At 41.3% G+C, this 19965-nt stretch overlaps 1 protein-coding gene across 3 annotated transcripts in view; it reads left to right on the forward strand.

The window, feature by feature from the left end:
* cdh4 (cadherin 4, type 1, R-cadherin (retinal)) overlaps positions 1-19965 on the forward strand; it is a 414572-nt gene that overhangs the window by 233549 nt on the left and 161058 nt on the right. The gene's annotated exons all lie outside the window — the stretch shown is intronic.

Below are 19965 nucleotides of genomic sequence, written 5' to 3' on the forward strand. Positions count from 1 at the left end.
TTAGTCAATTTACCCCCTTTTGACTCCAATAGTATTCAATAAGGAGCCAATAAGGAGTATCCTTTTCCAGCGTTAGTGGAACGCATCTAGTCTAAATAGAGGGTAGATGGATTCCCCCACTGAGGCAGCCACTCTTTCCATTTTATTTTGAATTTGACTCCCCTCTGCCGTGCTGTTATTAATGGCTTCCTGTGCTTGGAGGAGCATTTTAATCACTTCATCAAACAAGCTGAAAGAGGGAGTCAATCTGCAGCACTGCTTTTGTTTATATCTTTGGTTTATTTGCATGTGAGTCTGGTCTCCCCAGTAAACACCTCTGTCATCTGTTCTTTATCCATAACTGTGGTTCTCAGTGTTTTCCAATCACGGCCCCCGCCAAAACAATCAGTTTGGTGTTTGAGACCCCTCACACCCACAGTCTGCCCGGGACTGTTAAGGAATTACTGTGCTCTTAGAAATGAAGGTAACAACCAGAACCATGAAGGGTTCTTTAGCTGATCTCCATAGGTTTTTGTTGGAGCTCTTTTAGAGGGCTTTACCTAGAACCCAACATAGAGGGTTACACCTAGAACCATCTGGGAAAGGTTTCATCCAGAACTCTCTATGGGAGGTTCAACAGAGAGAGGTTCTTAATGGAGCCCTCAGTCTTACAGAAAACCCTTTACAAACCTTCACTTCAAATAAAGGTCCTTAGAAAGCAAATTGTTCTGGTTAGAACTTCAGCCCTTCAGGAAAAACCCTTTTGGAACCTTTATTTTTAGCACATGAAAGCTACCAGACACACTAAATAAAATCTCTTATAAGATAAATTATATCACTAGTACAGGTGATGTAATGTAAAAAACATTCCTCAGTCTAAATTACGGCCTCATTTCCCATCATGCCTAGTGCTGGACTGAGTAGTTTGTTAAGTTTTCTATTTTGTGTTCCAAAATGCAATTTTGTTAGTGTTTATAATACATCTGTTCAGAATATGTTGGTCTATGTTGGTAATTGTTATTTTTATGCTGGTTTATAGTTTTAACCATTAGTGATGTTACATTTATTGTCCTTCAGTTGAATGTCTTTGATGAACTGACACTGAGAGCTGCTTCCTGGCTCTCGTTCTGTGTTATTTGCCACAATATGTTACATTATGTTATTCTCCTCTGCCATCTGGTGACCCCTGGAAATTATCTTGTGACCTCCTTGGGTGTCCCGACCCCCAGCTTGAGAACCACTGTGCTTATAGGTGTCATCATCAGGGTTTCAGTATGTCACTGAGACAAAACAGAGATCTTGCTGAACTCGCTCTCCGCTCCATGAAGGATGGCGCTTTGGGGTGAAATTGTCGAGCTGAATTGGTGTGGTGGCATCACACGGTGTAGACAAAACACCACACGCTGTGTGTCTGGTCTGTGAAACCTCATAGTGGCGAGAGGGAAGGGAACAGTAAAGTTGTGGTACAGATCAAGCACTTGAGGTTTATTTTTGTGTGCCTGGTTAACCCTCGCTCGCTGGTGGAGGAGACGACGATACACAGCACAGGCAAGCTTGTGTGATCAATTTTTCATTGCTGAAGTAGCAACAGTGTGGCACTTTTTTTCAATCCAGTTGAACAAAAAGCGGGGAATAAGAAGTCACAATAGGCAAAGATTTGTATTCATCATGAGTGTTATCCTTGATTTTGACCTCATCTGTGCCTTTCTTAACCGCCCTCCCGCTCTCACATTAAAACACACGCATGAGTTCTCTCTCCTCTCCCACACCTCCTTCCCTTTTCTGTACTGCTGAGTAGTCACATAATGTGAATGATGTTACACAATGAAAGGCAGAAAAAGAAGAGAAAGTAATGAATGGATTAAAAAGCAGATGAGAGAGTGAGAGGTAGACAATGTTAGGACAAGGTCTGCATGCCCTTGGTGCCTTCATGCCAGCAGGCAGCCATCCAGCAGACTGCTTATCATCACTCACCTGAACATACATCATTCTATGCATGTGCATATGTGTTTTTTGGAGGAACATAAACATAGTGTATATACCTGCAGTGCAGAACAGGACACACTGGAGCTCCCTTCCTGTGTCTTCCTGTGCTTAACAAGCTTCTCTCTGCCCCCTCTGCAGTGGTGGGGTGTGTTTGGAGTCGTCTGATAGGCCTCCTCGATGTGAAGTGGCTGCCGGTGCATCCTCTCCTAGCTTAATTGGCTGTACCTGAGGCAGGAGGGCAAGGTGTAATTGCGATAAGAGAAAATGCTGTGCTTGGCTGGTTTTAGGGCCCTTATCTATAGTCTCCGGATTGATTATGGTTTTTCTGCCAGCCGTGCAAATTGTTCAGCCCCATCAACTGCACTGGAAACCACCTTAACTCTGTCTTGGCCAAACCGCCATGCACATCTGCAAACTATAAACCAGACGGTGCATGGACATGCTGCTAATTAGGCTGCAGGAATCTGACCACTGGCTCTCAGCTGTGATCTCTTCTGGTTGTGTGTACATTATTTCTGTTTTTTTTTTTTGTGAAATTCAACAGGGCTTTTATTAGTGACAGCACAGTTTAACATCTGGTGTGCCATATGAATGTCGTTTTATGGTCAAATTAACAAGGCCATACTGTATCTGCCTGCAGTTATTTTCATCTCACTAATACAGTTTAAGGAGTCAGTATTGCTCTAAAAGCTAATAGTAGACATTTTGGTAAATCGCCCATTCACTTTTTTGAGAGTTAAATGAGAAGATCGATACCACTCTTATGTCTGTGTGCTAATTATGTAGTTAAGGCCAGCTAGTGTTGTACGAGCCATGAATCAATCTCTTGAAACTCTTTTTAATGAGTTGGGACTGACAAGTTCTCGAGTTCTGACTCGTTCACTGACTTGCCCCTAAATCGCCCCCCTGGCTCCCTGCTACTGCTAGCTAATGTCCCCTCAGAGTTGCCATAAGGCAGGAGTTGTTTGGGAAATTCTGTTTCTTACATGTTGCTGATACATCTTCGTTTTAGCTTCAACGATAAATTCATTATTAATCAACTATTAAATGAATCACCAATTATTTAGATAATCAATTCATTATTTTGAGTTTTTTTATTTTTAATAAATAAATGTCCAAATTCTCTGATTTCAGCTTCTCAGATGTGAATATTTTCTGGTTTCATTAGTTCTCTATGACACTAAACTAAATATCTTTAGGTTGTGGACAAAACAAGACATTTAAGGACGGCATCTTATGCTTTGTAAAACAGTGATCAAATTTTATGGACCAAACAACTAATCAGTTAATCAAGAAAATAATCAGCAGATTAATTGATAATGGAAAAAAGTCAGTTGCAGCCCTAGTCTTATGGTGGTGCCAACATATGTCACATAAATATATTGTATAATACTTTAATATTCTGTCACAAGTAACGGAGAAGTTCTTTCTGTGTGTGCCATGAACGTTCTGTGACCTCAAGAGATTACTGACTTCAACAGACTGTGGCGCAACATGTTCTTAAGAACACTAAAACACTGAAGTATCTGGGGACGGACTTCTCAGAAATGACCAATCAAGGAAACATCTGGGTTCAATCAAGGACACACACACACACATAAACACTGACACACTCATGCACATGCACGTACACACACATACACAGATGAGACTATGAAAGGAGGTCATGCATCTGCACTCTAGCTTTCTGTTTGTCAGACACACTGCTCCTCTTATGCACTAAGTTCTTGTCTCTGTCTCATCTCTGCATCAACTCTCATTTGCCACCACAGTCTCTATGTCCCGTTTATTATTTTCTTATTAAACCAGCCCGGTTAGGTGAACCCAAGACGCTTGGTTGTATTAGTGGCAGCTGTGTTTCTTTTCTGTGGGCTGCTGGTCATGTGTTTCAATCAGTCATGCTGGTGTTATTTGCACCTTTCTTAGCTTAGCTTCCTCAGCAAAACTTGCTGGCTAACTAGACCCTTTTAAACCCTGCACTATATGTTTGTCAGACACTCACGCCTCAGAGTTAATCTGCCTACTTCCTTTGCTGGTGATGCGAGTTTCCGAGTGAGACAGTTGGAAGTAGCCGCCAGAGCAACAGTGAGAGCACAGCGGTGAGTACAGTGGTCAGCCGGTGAAGACCACCACACCACAATAGTGCACCTCAATACAGCATCTCCATATCACTTACATACTGTAGAAAGAGGAGCGACAATATTGAAAATTCTATCTTCGAGATTTCTTAATACCTTGATGCCGCCCAAGCCAACACAACGGACTTGAAAACCCGACTCTATTTACTGAGTCGCTCATACAAACTTGAGTCTGGAAACAAAGTCAAACTTCCCATGTCTAGAGCCAGCAGACAGTTAACTTGTATTAGCTTAGCTCAGCCTAGCATAGAAACTGGAAATAAGGAATCAGCAAGCCTGATTCTGTCCAAATGGCTATGTGCCAAAATCTCTAAAACATACGAACATATTGTACCTTGTGTTGTCCTTTTCAATCCGTGCAAAAAACTGACAAGTCTCCACAAAGTCACTGTTCCCTGATCAACAAATAGTTCAACACTTAGCTAAAAAGTTTTAAACTTCAAATTTTCTATGGATCAAACAAACAACATAGGTGGCTGGAGCTGGAGCTTCATATTTAGTACACAGGTGTCAGAGTTCCATCAGTCTTTTCATCTAACTCTTGGTGAGAAATTGAATAAGCATATTTGCTAAAATGTTGAACTATCAATTATATTTTCCCATGTAAAGTCAATGCCTGTGCACCAGATGAACCTACTGTAATGCTGTATACAGTCTTTCTCGCTCTGTCTGTGTCTCCCCCACCCTTTCTCTGGTTTTGAGTAGTGGTTGGGGCTGAAAGAGCAGCTAATGGGCTGTGAAATGTCTCCAAAGCTACAGCAACAACAGAAGCTAATGTCTCAAAGCCCCTCTGAAACAACACAAGTGGCGAGGAACCCTGACAGTGCAAAGAGAAGAAAAGGGGAGGGAAAACATCCCTGGTTTCCTCTGATGTGTCAGAGAGGCCATTTCTGTCAGCCTAATTGTAGTAAAGCTTTTCATAGTGGCCTTGGTGAAATAACGTAATTGCCTGCTGGAATGGATTGGATGCTTACTGTTGGCTGCACTCTGTAGGGTTTCCTTTCCCCGTGTAACGCAAGATCCTGAACGCAGCTCAACACTGTTCTGACATTTGCTATTTCAATCTTCCAAGCGGCGGAGCACTGTGCTCAGTAGGGCAAATTCAAGGCTCTGGGATATTGACATGGTGAAATATTACAGCTGGCAATTTTATCCCAACAAGTTGATTTACCTGCATGAAACCTGAGAGCTTTTGCTCCAAGTAAAGGATGTAGTTTCACAACATGCCTTTTTGGAGCTAATTTGAACATGTGTTCATTTGAAGTGCAGTTAATACTCTAAGCATTTATGTGTTTTATAGCACAAAAGGAATAACGTGAAAAACAAAGACCTATGTGGAGATGTTTGCTTTAAATGCCTTTGCCAAAGAGAAGCTGGAAGAAATGCAATTTTTGATCATTCGCAAGCATTTTTCTCTAAAATGTGGTGAAGCGTGCGACCCCTTCTGCTTCTCTTCCCCCTCAGTACCAATTAAAGCTGTTTTTCTGCAGCAGATCTTGAGCTGATGAAGACAGCCACTAAGAGCTCTTGAAGTAAAGTCGCACAGGACCTGTATGGCAGATGGTTTGTGCAAGAGTATGAGCAAAGAGAGAAAGCAGCAAAAGAAGGAAACAAACAAGCATAAAGATGGCAGCCTGTCTCCAGTGAGGAGCTCCTATTTTCTACCCAATTTAAGACTTACCATTTCCAAATTTTCAAACTTTTCCTCAAAAATGCTGTCAAACCTGCAGGAGACCAGGGAAACGATAAGATCTTTTTCTGTGGAGAATTTTTGCACACCATCTTTCAAAAACTATTGAGACGACTCAACTCTCAGCTAACTAAAAAAAAAAATGTGCTGGGAGCCGCTTGATCTCACGGCTTTGACCAGCTCTCCCAGCTGAATGGAGGCAAGCTTTGCTCTGGCCTTTTCGCTACAAAGGCTGAGACGGCAGAGAGTCAAGGCACAGAGGACAGTGCCTAATGGCTACAAGTCCGGCTTTCCCCAGTGGATTACATGTTTCAAAAAGATAAGGCCTGATCAGTATTTTTCTAGAGAAAAAGCCTCTTTTTGTGATGCAGATGAGAGCAGACGGGAAACTCGCTGGAACCAATTGGGTCTAAGGCTGTGTGCTGCTGTTCAGAGCTTTTAAACACGGGAAATAGAGATCATACACAAAACAAGCTTTTCTTCACAGTCAGACCACTTTACCATGCGGTGTGTTTTTACATCACCTGTGGTCACTTCTCCTTTAATCATACCTGTTTCTGTTGACAGAGCACATACTGCCGACTTTCATCATTATACGAAGCATCCGACAACTCAGACGTCATCTTTGTCGTCAGGCTTTTGTAGTCATTTCTATCTCTGCTTACCATGAGATATAGGGATGAGCTTTGGAGGCAGTTGCCCCTGCTGGGCAGGTGTTTGAAAAACCCTACAAAAGTGCCTTCTCAGATGCCCTTATGGTAGATAAAACATGATAACGTGTCCTCTGGGGTGGCCCAATCTCCAAGACACCATGATAAACAGTACAGATGACATAGTGAAGTGCCCTTTTCCAGTGAAGAAAATGTAGTGAAGTACCCCTCCAGTGGAGAAAACGTGGAGAAGTTCTCTCTTGAGTGCCCTTGTAGTGCTGCAAAGGCAATGCAGTGCCCCACATACTACAAAATTAGTTGGGCTACATGCCTTTAAAAGGTTGAATAGTTGATAGTTCCCTGTGTGTTTTTATTACAGAGGTGTAATATTTGTTGTACTTTAAGTCACATATTAAAACAATTTCAGTCTAAACCAGGGATTGGAACTGTGTCACCATCAATGCATCACGACTTTTAGCGTGCTGGTGCACAACCACCTGCAGCTGGTGCCCTCTTAATATTTTTTGCCCCTGCCTCTCAAACATCTTGAGTCCGCCAATGCTGCTTACATCTCCATACCAGGCCTTTGTGATTTCAGCCACAGTGTATACTTGACCAATTACTTCACACTTCATTTTAACACCTGGGATGGGACTAATGAAGCCACATTTCCTGGGGTTAATTACACCAACATTATGTGATATTATGAGGAACAGGAAATGGCAAAGCACACTTTAGTATCCCTCCCTTCCATCATCACCTCCCACCGTGGGAGACTTTTCCCTCTCCAGCTCTGCCTCCATCTCTTTATGTGTCTCTCCTCTCTCCTCCGCCTGGTACTTTCAGGCACGTCCTCCCCACTTCTCTGAGTGCTAAGGCTGGATTGCACGGAAGCATTAAGGGACTGTGAGACAACGCCGGTCCAGGCAAATCCCTACACAAATTAGAGTGTAGAGACCATTATTAAAGGCAATTGCCACTGCCTGCTACCAACAGTTAAATTACAATGTCTCTTGAACAGAAAGGCGAGCGGTTTATTACCCCCGTTTTCCCTCCTTGGCAGAGCTGCTCACTGGAGCGAGTGCAGGTTTGGAACTGTGTCATTCTTCAAGATCTGGGGTGGAATTATAATGTACTAGGGAGTTGACATTCGCATGAGGCCTGGTCCTCGAAGAGACACGCTCATGATTGGCACCCCGGTTTTCACAAAGAGCATTAAGTTTCTTCGTTTTAGGAAAAAAAAAAAAAAAGAGCCTGATATTTTTCCACACACTCCACCTCACATGCTCAGCCTCTCAAAAGGCGCGCGAAATGCTCAAGCTTTCATGTGAAGTATGCTGAGGCGATTTCTCTGGCTGACTTTTAACTCTTGCATTTGGTGCTTTTCTCTGTCAAACGGGTGTTTCAGCAGCAACGATTTGCCTGTCAATCACAACCACCTCTCAGTTTTCCTCACGTGAACAGATTACTTTGCTACTCTGAGGATGTGCTGCATTCTGTGCGTGAGCAAATGAGCGTGCATGCTGCAGTTGTGTTTATGGGTGTGTGTGTGTGTGTATGTGTGTGCCTGTGTGTATGCATGCCAGACATTTAATGTTATAAGTACTAATCTGTCATTTCTATAAGATTACTGCTGGAGCTGACTTCATGCGGCGCATGTCAACATCCTAGCTGACAAAACCTGCTGAGTTCCTGTTTCCTTGACATTTATTCTAACTGCACTTCCCTCCATGTTACCACATTACTTTAATCGACACTAACTTGACACATTAATATCATTTAAACTCTCTCTGACTCGCTCCTTCAGTGCTGCAATTTTTCCCATTTAGGGGCAAATTTGGTATGTAGAGCACCTCCAGTCTCACTGGGCCTTTTTCCATTAACGACATAACACTGTTGTGTAATTATTGCTCATCTGCACTTGAAAGCAGAAAACCCACTAAAAGCTGAAGATTCACTAATGATATCATTACAGTTCAGTCCAGTTATTTTGTTAACATGAGCATGTTAACATGAATATTTTTTTTTGTGTGTGGTTTTCAAAGCCAGAGAACAAACTTCACCTTACTGACTCTAACGTTTTAAACTGAACTTAACATAGTCAGACAGAGGTTGGAGTAAGTCACACATGTGCAAGCAGGTTTCAAGTCTCGAGCAAGTCTCAAGTTACTGTGGTGACAAGTCAAGTCGAGTCAATGCTCAGGTCAGAAGTCAAGTCATCAGAAATTTTGAAGATCTTCTGCAGTTTCCACATTTAAATCAGTTAAAAAGCATGAAAAGTTTTATTTTCAATAAGTGAAAACTGTTACAACCTGCTCACTTTCTAAATTTTAATACAATGATGTTTGAAATTTGGCAACCAATAAGAAGCCTCGCAAATAAACAGCTTTGTTGCTTCGGCTCTGAAATGAGCTCTAATGGGGCTTTTCCACTGTTGCTTTTGGCTGCACTGAGTCAAACTGTGTCATGCTGATTTGCATTTCCATGACCAATGTTTAACTTTCTGAGCTGGCCAAATCCCTGCTGTGCTAGGCTGACATGTAGAGTCAAACCAAGTCAAGCCAAGCCAGCGTATGTATTTAGAAAAGGGGTATAAAAAGCTTTAAAATGAAAACTGAAGCCAAGTCTAACATAGCTTAAAACATTAGCTAACATTAGCTAACATTAACATTAGCTTTCTAGCTAACATTTAACCAGTCAGTAAGTTACCTGCAGGTTTTATAAGACCTTGAATACCTCTGTTTTCATACTACTGTAATCAATAACATAATCCATTAATCCAAAATTGTATTGTTTTTTTCTGCTGGCCCTCTCTATGATAACTGTGTTGGTCTGCTTCGTCCTGTTGGTCACCAGGTCAGGGGTTGTGCTAGAAAATGCCTCAATCATATGTCAAAAACCAAAACGTGAATGTAGAAAAATGTAAATGTTCAATTAGAAAAAGTCCTTTCAAGTTGAGTCTGACTCAAGCTCCCCATGCCTGCAGTAAGTACACGTCTAGTTTCTGAATGTGTCATGTGAGGCTGTGAGAGTCAGCACTAAATGTTCAGTTTATGTACATCAACTTATTGTTGATTACTGTTATCATCATAAGGCCACTAAACAAAAGATGTTCTGTCTTTGATCTTGAGGGCATAGACGTTGAAATAGCTGCGGGACTACAGTGTAATGCAAGGCAAAGTATTACCCCTCATTTTTACAGAGCGAGAGGAACTGAACAGTGAAACACTTTGTAAAGTATTCTCCCTGGAAAAGAAAAATGAAACGAGTGTTTTCTGTGAAGTATGAAGAGGCGTATTTTTCTCACCTATGACAAACTCTAATTTCCTCTGCTCCCTAGTCACACAACTGTCAGAATCACTTTAGTGTTTCAATTTTCTCCCTCATCATCCAAAACAGCACATCCACCCTCCACCTGTGAGTTAGATGTGCAGGGCGGCATATGGCCGTTGACATTTTATGAATACAAGAATTAAAGATAAAGATCTGTCAGCATGGTCCTCTGAGATTCATGCAGTCCGTATTATGAAATCACACTTGATGCAACCGTCTGTTGAGGTGTTTGTACAGTTGATGCTTCATGCAGTGTGCAAATTTTTATGATGAGCGCTTGTAAGTTGTCCTTTAAGCTGCCACCCACCTCATCTACATCAACTTCTGTGAATGGTTTCCTGCATTTCTCACTTTTTTTTGACCATCTTCAGCACTTCATTCAGATGTGGTTTGTATCTGAAATTCAGCTTCATACTTAATATTTCATGTTATCATTATGATTATACAACTATGATAACATTGTGGTGTGTTGATTCAGACTGAAATATCTCACTGAATACTGAACGGATAAAATTTTGTGTAGACATTCATGGTCCCCAGAGGATGAATCCTAGTGACTTTGGTGATCTTTTCCTCTTGCCCTACTATGAGGTTGAGATCTTTGACTTTGACTCACAAAATCCTAGACTGGGAACCAGACGAATCTGCAAGATCAAGAGCTGATTATTTGCTCTGGTACCTACTCTGGGTCACCCTCCCATTCAAAGAGGTTTCCACCTGTGCCGAGTCTCCTTGGGCCAATCACAACCATTTATTTAATGCATGGCAGGGTCAATACAACGAGTGACAACGGAGTGTCACCAGATTTAAATAGTTTAACATCAGTGATGTTACAAGTTTAATGCAGCGCACCAGGCTCATGACACTCCAAACCAGACAGTGCTGTTCAAATATGAATCAAGATTCTGTTTCTGCATTGCCTGTTTCTTGCATCAGATGTTTTCAGAAACACATTTTAGCAAACTGTTTAGCTGTAGCTTGAGAAAGTTTGCAACCGGGCTGCTATTTTTTCCTGTTTGAAAACAGACCGAGCACCACCCCAACTTCCATGTGTGACTCAACTCTACTTTGCATGTTTTGTTGCTCTGATTGGTTGTAGGTCTCTCCAGTTGCCAGAGGCATTTTGGTCTGTATCCTTTGATAGTTCAACATGGAAACTGAAAATGAAGAGATTCCAGGTTCATTTGTGGTTATGAATTAGTCTGGCGATACCAGGCTAACAAAATCCAACTATTGCATGGACAGCTGTGAAATTCACATTTCCTCAGGATGAACTGTCACAACTTCTGCTAATTATCACATTATGTTACATGAACATTATGTGTGCTAAACAACAGTGTGTTAGCATTGTAGCATGTGAGCATGTTGACTTTAAGCTAAAAAAAAAGTAGCGCAGTACAGTACAGCCTTACATAGCTGTTAGCGTAGCTATAGACTTTTAGGGCATGGTCACACGTTAGCTAAATTAACATTGGCTAATTTTTGCATTCCATTCACTTTCATGTTATTCATGTGAAAAGGTGAATAAAACATTCTCTTATGATGAGAAAGCGAATTGACATCATCGCTGCATGTGGAGTTCCTTGTTGATGAAATTGACAGTGTTCGACCTGGCTGTCATTGGCTGTGGTTGTCTTTGTGAGACAAGATGGAGGAGACTTTGATTTCCTGTATCTAACCAGCCACCATTGTACAACATTACAGATGAAGACTGTGCCCTTTGTCTTGTCTCCTAAGTGCTGAAGCCATCAAATGAAACTTTCCTTATTTCATATCTTTTAATAATGAAAAATGTGCTGAAAAATGTACTTAAGTAATTGGCTCTCTTTGCTTTCCGCTGAAAACTGTAAGGTAACACCGCCCTGGGGAGTCATCAGTTGCGTTTTTCATTAGGTCATTTGTTGTTTTTAGTTTTGTATTAAAGTTCCAGATATGTGTTGGAACAGTGGAAAAACTAAACTTGAAAAAAAGAAAAATGACAAAGTTATCACCACTAACCTGCTGTGGGTGTTAAAGTTTTATAAGCCGTGTTTTTCTCGTAAAGCAGCTCATATTTGTGACTTACCCAAAATGACCCTGTTGTTGTCCCCTCCTAATCCTTCATCATCGTTTTCGTGCCCTATCGTATCGATGCCCCAATTCATTTTGAATTGATTGAACTGTTCCGCACCGCTGATATTTTTCATTTTAGGGCCACAGGAAAGACAGCATATTGCTGGCTCAACCTTTCCAAACAGCACCTGTACAAACTGTTTTTCTTCACCCCACTCTTACAGCTCCATCACTCCTGCTCGCCTCTCACCCACTCTGTAGATTAGTTGTGCACTGTGCGAGCGGAAGAATGAGGCCAGCTAGAATCAAACATTAATCAGCTGCTGTTTTATAAGACAGAGGGAGCGCCTGCACTCCCTGGGTCCCCCTCCTTCTTGCCCTTAGCCTGCCCTACCACCGAATGTTAATGTGACTGCCATTACTCATTTATGAGCTGCCCGCTGCTCGCTGCCCAGAGCCTGGTGTCCGGGCCTGGCCTGGCATGGCGGGCGAGCAGTAGGTGGACGGCTGTGCCAGGGCTTTCAGCTGTGGCAGGGCCAGGACTGTCTTTAAAAAGAACATGGTGGTGGACTGTGCTGTTTAATTGTCTGAAACAGGACTCTGGTGTTTAGAGCCAGAGCGATGTATTGGTCAGCTGATATTATCAGCCCGATGTTGGTTTAGCACAGCACACGAGAGGGAGTGCTGTTGTACTGAATGTCAGCACTGCGGCCTTGTGCCTACAACAGAATCACAGCCCTGCTGAAAGCTGTTAAAGCTGCTATGCTTGTATCCTATTCAATGTACTTTGTCAGATCTAAAGGTGTGTGACAGTGATCCCACAGTAATAAGTACAGAATCATGTACTTCTCTATGGTCTCTATCTATTGTAACATTAATGTAGGCTAACGGTTATTAGAATGGTAAAGCGGAGTGATACATGTAGTTCAAAGTCCCAGTGCTGTTGTACTCTATATCAGCACTCATGTAATGTCTCTCATCCAGTCAAAATGCTTGGTCAGGACTAACTGTATCATGGTCATATATATCTATATGTTGTCTGATATTTTTTACAGAACATAATTCATACTGTTTTTATTTAGTTTTTAGTTTTGTGTAAATTTGATAATTTGTCTTAATTCAAGGAGTTATATTTGTATTTTTTAAAATGTATAGTTATAATTAAAAATACCAGTAAGACTGGATTTTACATATAAAATTAAATAATATCAACCAATATATTGATATCAGAATTAGCGTTGAAAATTTTGTGCTATTTCCTTGTTGAACACTTTAACAATTGATAGATTAATCATTAAAGGCACTATTGATAACATTCAGCCACTAGAGGTCACACTTCCCCTTGAGCCCCTCCACTCAGTTTCAGTGGTTGCCGAGTTGCTGCAGTGCAGCCATGTTCAAACTGTTCCATGAAGGGCCATGTGGCTGCGGGTTGTTGTTCCTACCAAGCCGGAGGCCACACCAGGCTCTAATCATTTAATCCACTGACGTCAGTTGATTTCACTCAAACAGCTGATTAGTCGTGTCAGGTGTGATATTGGTTGGTTGGAGCGAAAACCTGCAGCCACTCGTCCCTTTGTGGAAGAGCCTGCTGTAGTGCTTGTCCAGGAACCAAACGTAACAAATCTTGCACACAGATATACTCCTTTCTAAAAACTGTGGGTGTATGTACTGCAGTTTTAATAATTAATAATTAGGGACAAAACACGTATTTTTCTCAGTTCAAGTTGTATTTAAGCACTTCTAGTGGCAGATTAGTAATGTGAAAAATTCATATATAAAGCAGAAACAATTTTAACCAACAGAATAATAAAGAGATCATCTGTCCTTATTCAACAAGTGGCTCAAAACAATATCAAATGTGGTACAATGACTGACATTTCTAGACTAACAAAGCAGACAAACCAAACAATGAGAAAACCTGTGAGCTGGAAAAATGGCCTCCAAAACATACACTGTTGATAAATACATTTTGAACTGGTTAAATATTGAATCATCAGTGATTAATCATTAACGTCCCGAATCAGAATTTCTTCACTCCCTAATATCGGGTGGTGCTTGGTCTGTTTTCAGCTTGCTGGTGTTATTGGAGAGGTAGGCAGCTGTGAATATGGTGTCATATTTACAGTAGATGAAATATAAGTGAGTAAGATAACACACTGAGAAAACAACACTGTCATCAGAACTGAGAGGATCGCTCATTCACATAAGACCAAACACAAGCTGTCCAAGTTTTACTCAGTAAATGGGCAATATGATATGATGTATTCACATTTGGACTGTTGTAATTGGATATAAATCTCACTAAATTGCCTCCATGGTGAGACTAAGTACCTCGATATGTGCAGACAGGCAGCTTTGAACAGTTAGAGCTGAGTGGTTGTTCTTGGTATCCAGGACACAGAGCGCAGCAGGAGCCATTCTTATTCTTAGTAGCGACATCAATAAAGGAGCAAGTGTGCACAAGGTGAGACACACAGACATCCTCTCCTGACAGTGTGTGAAGAGTTGCCATCAGTGTCAGGCAGCGTGGCAGAAATTAATGAAGGGAGGAAGTGTGTACACATGTGTGGACCTGCTGCATGTGTGCAAAGACAGTCCAGATAAAAAGCGAGGAATAGAACAAAAACAAGGACGGTAAAGACCGAATGTATTTGTGTAGCAGGTTTTTTTTTTCCCTCCGTGTGCTGTACACTAAAGGTGTTGCTTAGTGTGAAGAGGCCGATGATTCACGATCCCGCAGATTGTCACGCAATCCTGTTTCCCAGATGGCTTTGCTCTTTGCCCCACCTTTTCCCCCCATGGCGCTGCTGCTTCAGTGGAACTGAGTGGATACAATCCAGTGAAGCCTTCGCTGTTTCCATGCATGTTTAATAGCTGTAGTAGAATTACAGTACCACAAATGGCACTTTCCGGCACATGTCAATGTTTTTTTTTTTTTTTGGCATTACTGTGTTTCCTACTAAATACAAATCGGTGCCTCTGTGGAACATAACAGAGAGCTTTGGAGTTTTTACACGCTGAATATTTTAAAGATATTATAAAGGACATGTGTTAACAGCCGCAGCTTTTAAATAAATAGAATGATTTATAGTAAATATTTTAGCAAATTAATTTTTGTTCTCTCTGCTCCACTGTCGGCCTTGCATTTTAGTAATCATAGGTCCTACATTTTATGCCGGTTGACTTTTATAACAAATGTTGACAGCTGTTGGCGACGTGATAAAATCTCAAATTTAAAGCTTACTAAAATCCATTGAATATTTCTCTCAGTCCTGCTTGAGGGATGAGGCAGTTTAGGTTGTTTTCGTGTATTATGTGTTTATTTTTGCTTCCAATTTTGTTACCACTGAAAACTGTAAAAAAAAAAAAAAAAAAAAAAAAAAAAAAAGATAATAATAAAAATAAAATCTGCAGATTCCGTTTTGGTCATCAGAAATGAAGGAAACATGCTAAGTTGAAATACTGGCTTCTCCAACAATCTTGTCAAATTATGAGTTGAAAGAAAAAAAGAATAATCTTTCAGAAGGAGTAGATAATGGTATAATGGTGAAATTGTGCAATATGTTAATGGAGTCTGGCGGGCAGTGACTGAAATCCAACTCCAAAGTGAGTATTTTCACTGGGCACTGGGTTTGTGTTTTCAGTAGGGCTGGGTTTCATTCAGAGGTTTTAATACCAGTACCTGTGCTGATACATTGGCTCCAATGCCAGTTCTTGAATAATACTTTTTTTTTCAAAACCAAATCCATTTTAACAAAAAAAGAAAACGGGATTGCACATTACGGTACAATCACTTTAAAGGAAGAAGCTGTTCAAAGACCAGTTTAAAAAACACTGTGTTCCTCCTTCATGCACCTACAACCTGTAACATTAGGCAGCCAGTCACCAGCCTCATGAGATGTTGGTACAAGCGTGTTGCATGTTTATTGGCTCAGTGACGCTGATGAGATTTACCCTCCCATGTTTTTAACTTGCACATCTCATGCACTGGAAACACTTTCATTTTTTATCAGTGCAGCTCTCTCATCAGTTCTTTGTGTCTCACCAGCTGCGTCTGATGCAACTCGAAGCATTTATTTTGGGCTTTAAGTCTTTTTTGACATGTAAAGGCGAGGCTTGCGCCCAATAAAATGGTACTGAAAACCTCACTTTACTCAGCAGCTGGGAAACAAGACACAGGAGTTTTTCTACAGTGTGTTCATGGGCAAACTGTTCATTTACTGCCACTAGACAACTTCACTGCTACACCTCTGCCTTGATCGCAAACACCTCTCTGTTCTGAGCGCAGCCATCGGCACTCTCTTTTTCCTTTCAGTCTTTTGCTCATCCACACCCACTGTGTGCACGCATGCACGCACACACACGCACACACTGCAGTGTCTATGCATTGTGTTGATGGAACATTGGTCAGGAGTATTCACACATATCGAAGGAAAACTGTGTTGCATGGAAAGTTTGGCTGCTCATTTGCTGCTGGATGCTTTGAAACACACGGACAATACAGAGCCTATATAGACAGATGCTTCAGTTTTCCTCATGCATCATGATGCTGACATGACGTTTGCGGTGTTGGTTACTCTTTAGGTATCGAGATTTGATATCAAATGACAAGCCATTTTTCAATACTTGATAGTATTAAAACAATTCGGTCGGTGACTTAAAAACATCAAAGCTCAGTATCCGGCCTTAGATTTCGGGATTACAGGCTTAGCTTTATATTGACAGTCAATTGATAGATATAAAGAGCTGATCAATTTACAGTGTAAGATTCATTATTGTCCAATTTTAAAGTTGTGTTCGTCTTGTGCTTGTTAAGCTGCAGTGTCCCTGCAGCCTGCAGGCAACTTGCCTGAGTTTTGAGTCTGGGGAAGAGGGGGCACCTCGCTTCAACCATAGACTGTGTATTAAATAGGGATTCAACCTATTTAATATACAGTCAGTGGCTTCCAACTCACTGTTTGGACTGTAGTAGTCAAGTCTAGGCTTTTAAATATTTCTCCTTTAAACATAATGAACCGACAGTGGAGTAACTCAGCCTGTAACCGTCACTGTTGCACATGAGGAAAGAGTGCACAAACAGAGTTTCATGTTTATTTTAAGAAAACTTGCCCAAGGAGGATGTCTTCTCCTTCATCTCTCTCATGCCTATGGTGCCTCATATATTTGTGGCCTTGGGGGGATTCGCAGCATGCAGCAGAAACAGGAAGTATGTAGCCTGTGGCTAAAAGGTAGATACTTCTCCTGGAGTGTTACACAGCACACGTACACACATGTATACTTCTCTCCTATGGGAGTGCTAATCCCCAAGAGATGAAAGGAGACTCCCACTGCTCTCTGATCCCTGTGTCCTGCTGCGGCGGTTCATTTGGTGCCTGCTGGAGAGAGACAGGTCCGGTTGATGCTCCCACACATGGTGTCCTTGACCGCGGCACAGACGTGACTTAGGCCAAGCCCCATGCTGATCCAGAAAGTTCCCTATTAGAAATCGATGTCCGTTTGACGCCCCTTTCATTCAGGCGCTCTTTGTGGTGTGTCTGTATCGCCACAGAGAAAAAAAAGAGGGGCAGAGCAGAGAGAAAGAGACAGAGAGAGCGTGTGCCTGTATGCATACTGACGACCTCTTCACACCTCCCTGAATCATGGTGTTTCCTCGTGGGAAGCCAGGCGTTAATGCTAGATTAACTATCTCCTCTTCATTATAGGAAAGAGAGTCCTCTGCTCAACCTTGCTGCTTTGAAGTAGTGCAAAGGTTCACTCAGAGTCCATTGACCATGTCTGCTTTTATTGTGTTTGCCTGTGTGAGTCCCTGTGCAGGGATGCATTTGTGTGTGTGCATATAGCACATGCAGTGTACATCGTGTACCTCTGGACTAGAAGTACACCAAAGAGAATGCTTAAATAAATGCACTTCAACGCCATTAAACGTGGATGAAGAAAGAAGAATATTTCCTGAAAGCTGATTCAACCTCAATGAGGATAAACTCAGTAATAACCTCCACCCCAGTGCATCCTTGGCCATACTGAGAACTGCTGCTGCTGCTGCTGCTGAATGACGTAGGTCTTTGTTATAGTTCTTTTTAATGTCATGAATTTTAAAGAACAGATAATAAACCCCAAGGGCCCTTATTCAGCACAACAGCACTTAATAAGGAAATTGCCAACCTATATCCCCTACATTTAATCACAAATACAGTCCAGATGGCTATCTTCAGTTATGATTACATCCTTAATTCTCTGCTTCACTGCGAGCCTAAATGGGAACCTTCCTTCAGAGAAAGGAAATAAAAGAATCAGCAGTAAGGGATTGCTCAAGGTGTCCCTGAAAAGGCCTCTGTTCTCTCCTGCACCTGAATCCTGTGCTAAAGCCCACCTGGTTTTATAAAGCCAGAGGTGCATAAATTCTTATGGCGCAGAGTTTTATACCCACTTTAACAGAGAAGAACCAAGGGATGTTGAGGGGAGAGTGAAAAGACTGTGCTCTTTTACAAAAATATGAATTAACCTAAATAATTATTATGATTATTGTGATTATTATGATGATTATTATTATTATGTTTATATGGACTCTCTCTTACACCCTTACTAGTGTCAGACACTTAATGTGGGCACATTAAATGTGAAGATATAGTGTGCTCGTGGTTATGACATAGGTATTCACGTGCACAATATGCTTGAGGTGCAAGTAGTTAAGTCTTGAGAATACTACTGCCGGGCAACAGCATAGAAGACAAAACTGACAGCATCTAGAAGCCACCGAAGCTAACAGTTTAGCAAGCTGGTGAGCAGGTAACATAATGCAGAAAACCTTCCTCAGACATATGAAATTAAGAAGAAAAACTCTATACATCTAAAATTACAATATATTAAGTTACCAACTTAATAAACTTCCATGTCCTCCAACATTCCTGAAAAAATGTCACAAAATTGTCAACTCAGAGCTTTAAGAAAGTTTCCATTTCAGAGGTTGTGAATACTACAAGGAGGGAAAGTTCATATGGACTCGTCTTGCGAACACAGTAAATACAAACCACCAACCACCAACCAAACCATTTGAAGGCAGCACTCGCTCCAGTCGATACACAAACGCTTGGAAGTTTTTGGTTGGGTCAAGTTTTGTGGGCAATCTGCTCGATTGTTTTACATCAGGTTTCTATTATAGGATTTGTCTCCATGTTCTTGTTCTTTAAAGGAATCGTTCTACATTTTGGAAATTATTATCTGTTTTCTTAGCTTAGCATAAATACTGGAAGAGGCAGAGGGAATCATCTACTTTGGAAACAGAAAAAGAAACAGTCTATCATAAACCACTGTAACTGGGCAAATAGCTGCTTTTCCAATGCAGCCTCTGTTTGAATTAGACACAAAAGATATGTGTTAATAAGTGAGCTTTAGAGGTGCTGCTGAGTGAAGTTTGTTACCTTTGAGAAAGTCATGCTAACCAATGTCAATCTTTATACTAAGCCCAGCTAACTGGCTGTTCGCTCCACTTACGGTGGGTTCACACTTAAAGGTCCAGTTCTTAAATTGAACCAGTGCAAAGATGATACATTGTTTCAGTTTTCTAACTGATCCACATTGTGGAAAATGGCACAATGGCCCAGAAATGAACACAACTAATGTGGTGGAAATCTCAATTGTGGTTCATACAGCTGGCAGGTAAAAAGAAAACAAATGGCCCAATTTGTTCCTGAATATTGTTCGTTATTGGTGTTGATCTGGAGTCTGGCATTCACACTGACCCAAATGAACCACACCAAGGCGGTAAATACTCATGGTGTGGTTCAACTGGACTAAACAAAGCTGGTGGGAACCTGCCCTTACAGGCTGTTTTTAAACATGAAAGTGGAATTCATGTTTCCATCATACTCTTTGTGTATATCTCAAACAACAGGTGGCAACAGACCATCTTTTGGGAAACGTTCAATTTTGTTGAGTGAACCATATGCAGCCTTAGTTATCACCATCACAATTAATGGAACAATATTTTGGTACATTTAAGTGCTCCCCATAGCGCCTAAAATTAGTGCAATAAATCTGCTGTTGGTGTCTAACAGCTAGCAGCTAACTTGAAAACCTGCAGCCTAGTTTAAAACTCATATCCCATTTTGCCGAGCAGGTTAGCTCCACTCAAACA

This window comes from Lutjanus erythropterus, chromosome 2 (genome assembly GCF_056507025.1).
Source record: "Lutjanus erythropterus isolate fLutEry1 chromosome 2, fLutEry1.hap2, whole genome shotgun sequence".
NCBI lineage: Eukaryota > Metazoa > Chordata > Actinopteri > Lutjaniformes > Lutjanidae > Lutjanus > Lutjanus erythropterus.